The sequence below is a fragment of the Pelecanus crispus genome, chromosome 1 (assembly GCF_030463565.1).
Source record: "Pelecanus crispus isolate bPelCri1 chromosome 1, bPelCri1.pri, whole genome shotgun sequence".
NCBI classification, from domain to species: domain Eukaryota; kingdom Metazoa; phylum Chordata; class Aves; order Pelecaniformes; family Pelecanidae; genus Pelecanus; species Pelecanus crispus.
The window spans coordinates 101,977,786-101,988,289 of NC_134643.1; positions in this window are offsets into that span (position 1 = coordinate 101,977,786).

The following is a 10,504-nucleotide window of genomic DNA, read 5'->3' on the forward strand; positions in this document are numbered from 1 at the left end:
ATAAAAGACAGTCTTCATAATATTTCCTAGATTGTCCCTAATTTTGAAGTGTGACTTATTTTTGTGCTTTTTCTCTTTATGAAAGAAGGATAGTCTAAATGCTACACTTTTTCATAAGAAATATTGTTAGTATTCTTATGTGTTAGCAGCTTGGAGAGTGTGTTTTGCTTAACTCAGTCTTGGTGGAAGGGAATATCAACAACTGAGTTTTTAATGTTTGATGTCATTGTCCAAGCCTACAAAGAAAGGCTGGAGGAAGTAGGAAAGTCCTACGTCTTGGAAATTTTTTTCATGTGTTTTTCTTTTACATATAGGCAATGTATCCAGAATTTTGAAAAGTAAATAGTGATCTGTTTAGATGCTGATTCATGAATCCTTGAAAAAGCAGGCTGATCTTATAAAAGCAGAGATTTGGTGATTTCTGAAAACTTACCAAATGTGAAGGTTTCCCTTTTTGAAGGTGCATTGAGGTGCAGAGTTGCTTGGTGATTCTAAAAACCTTGGATGCTTTCATCTGCTTGTGCCTATTTGTCTGAAGTTGTTTTGGAAAAAACTCTCCACTTCTGCCATGGATACATGGCTCAGGCCATTTATTTTCCATGTGTAGCATACTTAAGTTTTGTCAGATTAAAGGGGAATAAATTGGGTTCATTAACTCCTCGATTCTTCTGCGCTATATAAATTGGGTTTGGACTTTTTTACCTTGGTCTTCACCAGCAAGTGCTGAAGCCACACCACCCAAGTCGCAGAAGGTAAAGGCAGGGACTGGGGGAACGAATAACTGCCAACCTTAGGAGAAGATGAGGTTTGAGACAATCTAAGGAACCTGAAGCTGCACAAGTCCATGGGACCTGCTGAGATGCATCTGCGGGTCCTGAGGGAACTGGCGGATGAAGTTGCTAAGCCACTGTCTGTCATTTGAGAAGTTGTGGCAGTCTGGTGAAGTTCCCACTGACTGGAAAAGGGGAAACATAACCCCCATTTTTAAAAAGGGAAAAAAGGAAGAGCCAGGGAACTACCGGCCAGTCAGTCTCACCTCTGTGCCTGGCAAGATCATGGAGCAGATCCTTCTGGAAACTATGCTAAGGCACATGGAAAATAAGGAGGTGATTGGTGACAGCCAACATGGCTTCCCTAAGGGCAAATCGTGCCTGACAAATTTGGTGGCCTTCTACAACAGGGTTACGGTGTTGGTGGATAAGGGAAGAGCAACTGACATCATCTACCTGGACTTGTGCAAGGCATTTGACGCTGTCTCACATGACATCCTTGTCTCTAAATTGGAGAGACATGGATTTGAGGGATGGACCACGTGGTGGATAAGGAATTGGCTGGATGGTCATGCTCAAAGAGTTGCAGTCAACAGCTCGATGTCCAAGTAGAGATGAGTGGCATTCCTCAGGAGTCTGTATTGGGACTGGCGCTGTTTAACATCTTTGTCAGTGACATGGACAGGGGGATTGCGTGCACCCTCAGCAGGTTTGCTGATGACACCAAACTGTGTGGTGCAGTCAACATGCTGGAGGGAGGGGATGCCATCCAGAGGGACCTTGACAGGCTTGAGAGGTGGGCCCGTGTGAACCTCATGAGGTTCAACAAGGCCAAGTGCAAGGTCCTGCACACGGGTCAGGGCAATCCTAAGTGCAAATACAGGCTGGCCAGAGAATGGATTGAGAGCAGCCCTGCCAAGAAGGACTTGGGGGTACTGGTAGATGAAAAGCTGGACATGAGCCGGCAATGTGCGCTTGCAGCCCAGAAAGCCAACCGTACCCTGGGCTGCATCAAAAGAAGCATGGCCAGCAGGTCGAGGGAGGTGATTCTCCCCCTCTACTCTGCTCTTGTGAGACCTCACCTGGGGTACTGTGTCCAGCTCTGGGGCCCCCAACATAAAGAAGGATATGGAGCTGTTGGAGTGAGTCCAGAGGAGGGCCATGAAGATGATCAGGGGCTGCAGCACCTCTCCTATGAAGACAGGCTGAGAGAGCTGGGGTTGTTCAGCCTGGAGAAGAGAAGGTTCCGGGGAGACCTTACAGCAGCCTTCCAGTACCTGAAGGGGGCCTACAAGAAAGCTGGAGGGGGACTGTTTAGAAGGGCATGTAGTGATAGGACAAGGGGTAATGGCTTTAAACTGGAAGAGGGTAGATTTAAATTAGGTAGAAGGAAGAAATTCTTCACTATGAGGGTGGTGAGGCCCTGGAACAGGTTGCCCAGAGAAGCTGTGGATGCCCCCTGCCAGGAAGGGTTCAAACCCAGGTTGGCTGGGGCTTTGAGCAACCTGGTCTAGTGGAAGGTGTCCCTGCCCATGGCAGGGGGGTTGGAACTAGATGATCTTTAAGGTGCCTTCCAACCCAAACCATTCTATATTTCTTTTGTCTATATGCCTTTGGATTATTCTTTCTAACCCAAGGCTGTAATTGACAAATGGTGATGTGCTTAGTTGTGCTGCTGATGTGTGAGATGATGTTAGGGGGATTGGGTCAATGTGCATAGAGCCTCAGCAAGGCTCTCCCCATACTGTTCATGTGGATACGATGTAGTTGCTCCTTAGCTTTCTGGCTTCACTGTCTAATACAGGTGAAGAGACTACGTAGGTTGCAGGGGACAAAGGTCATATGCTGGAGGAATTGATTGAGGCTTCCAAAAGAGAATTTTTAAAGCCATCTTCTGAAGGAGATGAACACTTTAAAATAGAAAAATGAATATAGTCAGAGAGCTTTCTTCATTCATTGACATACAGAAGCCAAGTGTAGTAATTTTGCCCCTTTTTTGTAGAATCTCAAAATGCTGCTTTTAGAGATGTGTAGGAATTCTTACTGTCTTTCTTCTTCACAACCCCGTGGTCAGCTAAAGCAGTGTAATGGCAGGAGTACTTTACTTCGTACACCCTGAATAAAGGCACATTCTGCTACCCTTAAATTCAATGAGACCTTACTCCCAAAGCATTTCAACCCAATTTCATAACCTTGCACAGCCTCATGGCATAATAAAGTCCACAGAGTTACCTTGGCTTAGTTCAGCTGAGTGTCTGTTCCTGTACGTCTGCCATATCTCCTACCCATGTAGAATATATATTACTGACACTGGGATTATAGGTAGTTACTTTTATGGAAGCCAGGCAGATTGCACTTTTAGAAAGCAGACCATGGCAGATACTGGGGTGTGTGTGACAGAGTGCATGCCAGTTCAAATATTTAAAAAATGTGAAACACTTTGTAAAGGGAAAAAAATTATAAAATTCATCCTTTTTTTTTTTTCCCCCTTTGGCCAAGGCTGAAAATATTCTCTTGTGAACTTGCTTCCCTTGACTCATTGGCTTTCTGTATTTTTTCCTTCCACTTGACTAAATTATGCCAGTTGGATTTTAAATCTGTCAAACATGATTACTGAACAGTGAAGCCTATGAAGAGTGTAGTTGTTGAGCCAAAAAGCAGAAATATAGAACGTAAACTACTTGGAAATCTACTTAGGATAAATGGGGAAAACTTGCAGAATTTATCATGGATGAATGCTAAACAACTAAAGTTCTGGAAGGGTACTTGGAATAAGACAATTTGGACAGTAAATAAAACCTTTTAAAAATCTTAAAGGAATGCAGTGATTACACAAGCACCCTCATGGAAAATGTGCTCAATTCCAGGTCCTGTTGTGCTACTGTGTAAAGGTAGAACTAGCAGAAAACTGTAATATCTTCACATGCAATTGTACCATTGACCTCGGAAGGAGGAAGAAAAGAATCAAAGAAGAGGCAAAGGAATCACAGAGAGCAGTCAGAGGGAAGATGCTGTAAGCGTTGAGATTGAAATCTGTTTAAAAATACAGGCTTGTGGCTCTAGTTAAATGGCTTGGTTTCACTAACATTATCACAGAAACATCACCTTTGGATTTTATTTAAACAAAGTGCTCCCAGCTGTTTACCATTTTGGATGAGTTTGGATGAAATGAGTCTACTAAATGAGTAGAGTTGTCTTCAAAGAAAAGGAATAATATTTATACCGAGTACCTGTTCCTTATAATGGTGTAGGTGAACAGTTTATTACAGCTCAGCATTGTGGTGATAGCAGCAATGGTGTGAAAGCAAAATGTTGTGGAAGACTTAATGTTGTTAGATCAAATGCATTTGTTTACCATGTTTTCCAGAGTTTCTGAACTCTTCCTGGTAGGTACCACAGCTAAAACTGTATTTGCTAAGGTGATGCTTTACTAAGATATTTATTTTATAAGAAAGAACTGTGAGATCTTCTTCACTGCTTATGTGACTAGCATTTGATCTATTCCCAATTACTTGCATAGCTCATCTGTCAGTCAGTTTATAGTTCAGCTTCTTTTAAAAGGTATTGTACACTGATGCTCACTCAAGTTTTCTGCATTTTCACTTTGACCGGCTTCTCTGTTTGGCCTTAGAGAAGTCACAGTTTACTTTGAAAGAATGCTTGTTTGCCAAAATAGTGAAACTTGACTGAATACTGGAGGCAATGCCTGGGAAGTGAGTTTTGAGCTCAAAAAAAGTTATATTCTTTGTGAATATTTGAATGTACCTCCTTCATCCACTAAGTAGAACAAAAAAAAGTCTTGTTTTTTTTTTTTTTTCAATTGGGCCTGCCAGCCAGAATTTCAAATATTAAAATACTCTTTATCATAGAATCGTAGAAGCTGCTTGTGAATAAGGAGTAAGATAAGAATTAGTTAAAACTTTGGCAATAAAGAGAACGTAATAAATTTGCTGCAGTTGCAGCTCTTCTATGAAATAGTGTACCCACAAATGCAGTTGTTATGTGAAGTTGTGTTTGGATCTTGCTTGTACAATTTTACTGTGTTTTAGTGAAATTTTAATATAATCTTGGAAATAGCAATGTCACATTAGCCCAAACAAAGAGTAGAAAAATGCAGGACTATTCAGTGAAGTTACTACAGGCTCATAGGAGTATGAGTAACGTTAGGTAGATTTGGTTTTCACTGGTGTTCTTGTCAGAATGACAAGCTTGTAGAATCAGCAGGAAAAGCATTGGCACTAATTATGGCTAATGTTTAACTGTATTGCATGAAGCATTTAGGTACTATGTGGTCTGAGATACTCAATTTTACATGTTCTCGAAGCTTTTTTTTAAATGGTGGTCTTACAATGTAATGGTAGTATGGTATTTTTAAAACATACTGAGCCTTTTTCAGGAGAAATGTAAAATTACAGTAAATTGACATCAGGGGGACTGTCTTGGTTTAAACCAAAATGTAAAATGTTGCTCTCCAGATTGGCTGACTTTTCACTGTGGCTTTTCAGGAGTGGTTAGCAGCATAAATGTAAAAATGTGCGTCTGCAAAATGTGCATGACTTCTACAGGAAATTCTCCATTGTTTGGGGTCTCTTTCTCTCTGTGTCTATATATGTGTGTGTATATGTGTGTGAGGACTAGAAAAACAAACTTAGGCAGCTTCTAAAATCTTATTCATACAGGCAGAACTTTGTCCTGAGGAAAGTGGGCCTGTTTGGTTTCAGAGCTTTTCCATAGATGAGCTTACTTAAATGCAACTTTAAATCTGCTCTGCTTGGTTGTAATTCTCAAAGGACTTTTTTTAAAGTGGACACTGGGGCCTGCCTAAAAATAAAACTGGCTCAATTTCTTTGAGTTTTTTCTCTTTTTGAGTTAAAACTTACCCATACAGCCAAATGAGTCAGTTTCATCTTCTCCATGTACAGCTGGTGTGATGGAAAGAAATGGTCTTTTTAAATAGCCGTGACAGTCAGTTATTGCAAAAGGGTGAATGGGGGAGGAAAACGAAAGCAATGAATTGGGAAAAAGTCTAGGCCAATGATGACTAGTAGTGTGATAACTTACAGTACAGAGAAAATGACTTAACACATGACATGAAAGCCACGTATTTATAAAAAATCATGGTGGCAGTGCCCTATATTCTGTCCTTGCTCTACATTATACTGTCATGATGATTGGGAGAACTTAAGTCTATGAATTTGCCATTAAAATTAAATTAAAAAAAACCCCTTGCTTATCAGAATTAACATCAAATCATTGAAACCTTTTGAAATGCTAAGAGATGAGTAAACCTGTTTTACAAATATACAAATCATGTAAGAATGGAAATCATCACTACGTAGAGTTTTACATTTTGTTTTTAAGGTGAGGGTGTTTACTTGTGTCCCGAGGGTGCTGTATTCCTGTATTTGCCCAGTCTTCTCCATAATGACTTCACCAATTACAGGATCATGCCTAGTCTTTACATGGATCAGAAAATTCCTTGTTCAGCCAAAGCAGCATCTAATTTCACATATGCTTTATAACTGCAAAGTTAACTAAGATCTTGACTCTCTGTGAAATTCCTACCAGCGTTCTTAGTTTGTCTTGCACATGTGCCCAGGTGGCCAAGAAGGCCAACACCATCCTGGCTTGTATCAGGAGTAGTGTGGCCAGCAGAGCAGGGAAGTGATCATCCCACTGTACTCAGCACTGATGAGGCTGCACCTGGAATACTGTGTCCAGTTTTGGGCCCCTCAGTACAAGAAGGACACTGAGGTGCTGGAGCGTGTCCAGAGAAGGACAACAAAAAACATAGAGCACAGGCCTTATGAGGAGCGGCTGAGGGAGCTGGGGTTGTTTAGCCTGGAGAAGAGGAGGCTGAGGGGAGACCTTATTGCTCACCACAACTACCTGAAAGGAGGTTGGAGTGAGGTGGGTGTTGGTCTCTTCTCCCAAGTAGTTAGCGATAGGACGAGAAGAAATGGCCTCAAGTTGTATCAGGGGAGGTTTAGGTTGGATATTAGGAAAAATTTCTTTACTGAAAGAGTGACCAAGCATTGGAACAGTCTGCACAGAGAGGTGGTGGAGTCACCATCCCTGGAAGTGTTCAAAACATGGGTAGACGTGGCACTTTGGGGCATGGTTTAGTGGGCATGGTGGTGCTGGGTTGATGGTTGGACTGATGATCTTAGAGATCCTTTCCAACCTTAATGATTCCTAGTTTTTACTTTTGTTAAAAAATAATGCAGCCACCAAGCCAGGAAACATGAAATTATTACTCTACCCTTAATTAGTTTAGTGGTGGACTTGGTAGTGTTAGGTTAATGGTTGGACTGGATGATCTTAAAGGTCTTTTCCAAGCTGAACGATTCTATGATTCTGCTGTTATTGTAGTAAAACCTGGTTTACGTGACTATCCAAGGGACAAGGGGAAAATAATTGCCTATCATAGTAAACTTTTTTTGAAATAATGGATGCTCTTACTATTTGAGGAAAAAAAAAAATCTCTTAGGCTCACCAATAAAGAATTCAACTATTTAGAAGAGGTCTTCAATAAAACTCTAAATCCACTCTGAAGTATTGGAAAAGGCATAGAAGGAAGGTCTGCCCTTTGTTTCTGTCACTGTTTGTTCTTTTTTTTTCTTCTATGCCCTTTTCTCAGCTCCCCAGAGGCCTCTGCTTACAGTGCAATAGTGATAGCGTGTGTATTGCAAAAAAGAAAATAGAGTAGTTCAGTTGTAATTGTAGCTCATACTGTCCACACAAATTCATGAACTCTCTTCCCTTAACCTTGCATATTAGTAAATGGGAAGCTAAACTTGGAGGGACAAATAAGATAGAAAAGAAAGTTATGTACCATATGGAGCTTCTATTATTCGTTGTTTTTCAAAGGTGACAAAAAGAAATTTCACCCCCAAAAAACAGATAAGAAAGCTGAAATGGTCCCTGCCAAGGTTCCTACTGATGTTTCCTGGAGAAATGTTCTGGGTAAGATTCTACTTCTACTCACTCTGTCTGTCATCTTCCTTCCTAGCCCCCCTAATCTCCCATGTCAGTCACAGGCAGAAGTGCCAAGCTCTCTGTTCACTGAACTAGGTTATGCAATTATACACCTGCTGAATAGGAGATACTGTTTTGATATTGTTGAATAGGAAGCAAGAGACTCAACTATGACGAAGGGCATCTTTGTGCATGGGCTTGGCTCCGTGTCTTCACAGGTCTTTGGATTCCACAGCAGTATGTCTAATGGAAAAGAAGAATAAACAGGAGAATTGAGCTCACTTTTCTACAGAGCGTTCATCTAGAGCACCTTTCTTGGGTATAGCACTGCTGCAGGCTTGCAGCTGCTAGAATGCATGCTAGTACTGGGCTGACAAGCAATGGTGAACAGCCATGGTGTGAGAGCTTCTCTGTGCAAAAACTTGCTGGCTCTGATTATTTCAGATCAGTTTGGTATTGGACAAGTAGCTATTCAGGGCAGCTCAAATGGAAATCTAGTCTGCAAAAGATGTTTACTGTAACATCCTGGGAACTTTCTCAGTGTCCAACACTTACTGCTTTCCTTTTGTGCATAGTCAGAGTTTCCAAAATACATGGGTCTCTTAAGTGGGCATAGACTTCTATTCATTATTTCCTAGTGCCAATGCAAATGCTTCAACTTCAGAGGAACTGAAAGGCCTCTTTCACCTTTGTGAAAGATATTTTCGTACAATTGAGTGTTCAGAGCTGAGGCGTTTCATCATACGGAAGTATCTGGAGCCATAGAAGTCTGCTGGAATGGGTAATAGAGGATGGCCAGTGTGGATTGTGATGAGATGATTCCTTGTTATTGTGTGAGACTGGATGTACCACTTTCCAAGTTAAGAGCCTGTTTACTAAGCACGTAGGCATTGGAAAGAAGTGCTATAAACATGAATGCAAACTGTCACAGCAAAGTATCTGTTGGAGTCCTGAAAATGAAGTTAGAAACTAATTACCTTCATGTTGAAGGCAAGGCCTATTGAAATTCATGTAATGTAACCATATTAATGTGTGGTTATTAATAGTACAGTTGTGCTATTTCTAAGCTATTTTCAAGCAGGTCTGTCTCCATTTCTTGGCTACATGACTTTGAAAGAGCTTGTAAATGGATTGCCTGAGCTGAGGTGCTTGTCTTGTGTGTTCTTACTTGCTGCTGTTACTGGACAGTTTGGTTGTAACCCTATGACTTTTTGAAAAACAGCAACAAAAAAGGGCTCTCACATCTGTTTGTGCCAGCATTTCTGTATTGTGTCGCGCTCCAAGGCCAACATAGCCTTGTCCATTGAGAAACGCTCCAGGGAACGGTTCCTCTAAAACTCTTTGCAATCTTCCACTAGCATGAGTTTGGTATTTCCTGGAGCAAAGCTTCTTTGCTCATTTCAAAATTGATCCATTTGTTTTATGGGTGATGGATCTTTGAACAAACCATAGCTGATAACGAAAATGTAGAAAGCCTGGATACTTACTGTCCTATTGCTAGTCTGCTATCTTTCTGTTCCTACACTTTTGAAAAACATTAGTGCCTTCTATTCACTTAGCTGTGACAAAGTTCATTTCCAAGAGGGCGCTTTCTGCCTTCACTCTGGGCTGCCAAGAGGTTTCCTAACTTACTGTGTTCAGTACTGATGCTCTGTAACAAAGGCAGGTGTGTGGGTGGCTGACTTCTGGGTGGATGGAAGCAGCCCCTGGACTGGTAACCGCATGGGTGTGTTTTCAACTGGATGCCCCTGGAAGGCATTCGTGGGAGATGTTACCCCTAACAGGAGTTGGCACCAAATACAGGCAGACAGTGGGGAATGAGGGAGATGCTCAGTTCTCTTGTTTAGCAGCATTGTCTCTGGCAGTTGATGCAGGAATAGAACAGAAGATGGTCCTGAGAGCCACTTTTTCTTGCAGTATGCATACCAAACTGAACTGCTTTGATTTCAATTATCTTTTTTTATGACACTGATAAAATAAGGATAAAGTACATTGCCAAATTAGAGGAATTCTGCAGTGCTTGTTCCAGAGATGTAAACATTTTGAAATGCTTTGGGACAGTTACCTCATGAAATCTTGACTTCAGTAAAAGCTGAATTCAGGAACTAGCCAACATTCACTTCTTCAGTTGTTTTTGTTCTCCTTATTTACCCTTTAAAATATTGCATATTGGACGCAATCTGTTTGACTTGTAACCTATGTGAGATATGCTGGAGTTTAAACTGCCCGACTTGCTTAACAGGAGGGCAAGAGAAGAGAAAGGAGAATGAGTGTGAACAGCAGAGCAGGCATGAAGACAACAAACTTAGCTGACTTCTGGAATAGCAGCTAGAATGTTGTGGAATTTGATACACATGGAAAATAGAAGTTGAAAAGCGTAGAATTTCCAGTGTGGGTGCCATTTTGAGTAGGCTGTGTGGGTGGAGAATGGTGCTAAATGCCAAGCAGGCAAGTAGAACTGAGAGTCCCTTTCCAACTAGTAACAGACAGCTAGCAATGGAAAAAAAAAAAAAAAAAAAAGTAGTTTAAATGTCCCAATGCAGCTGTTTTGTAATAAATCACTAGTAGTTACTGCTAAAGCTCAGCTCATCAGCATTTGCTGCTTTCTTGTCCATAGAGTTCTTTTCCACAGTAGTTTCGGTATGATTTCTATGATATTCTTATTTAATATCTTACTGTATGTAGTCAGATGGTTCATGTGGCTCTGAAATCTTGTTTTGGTCAGACAATTGACATATAGCAGGTCAAAAGTGGGT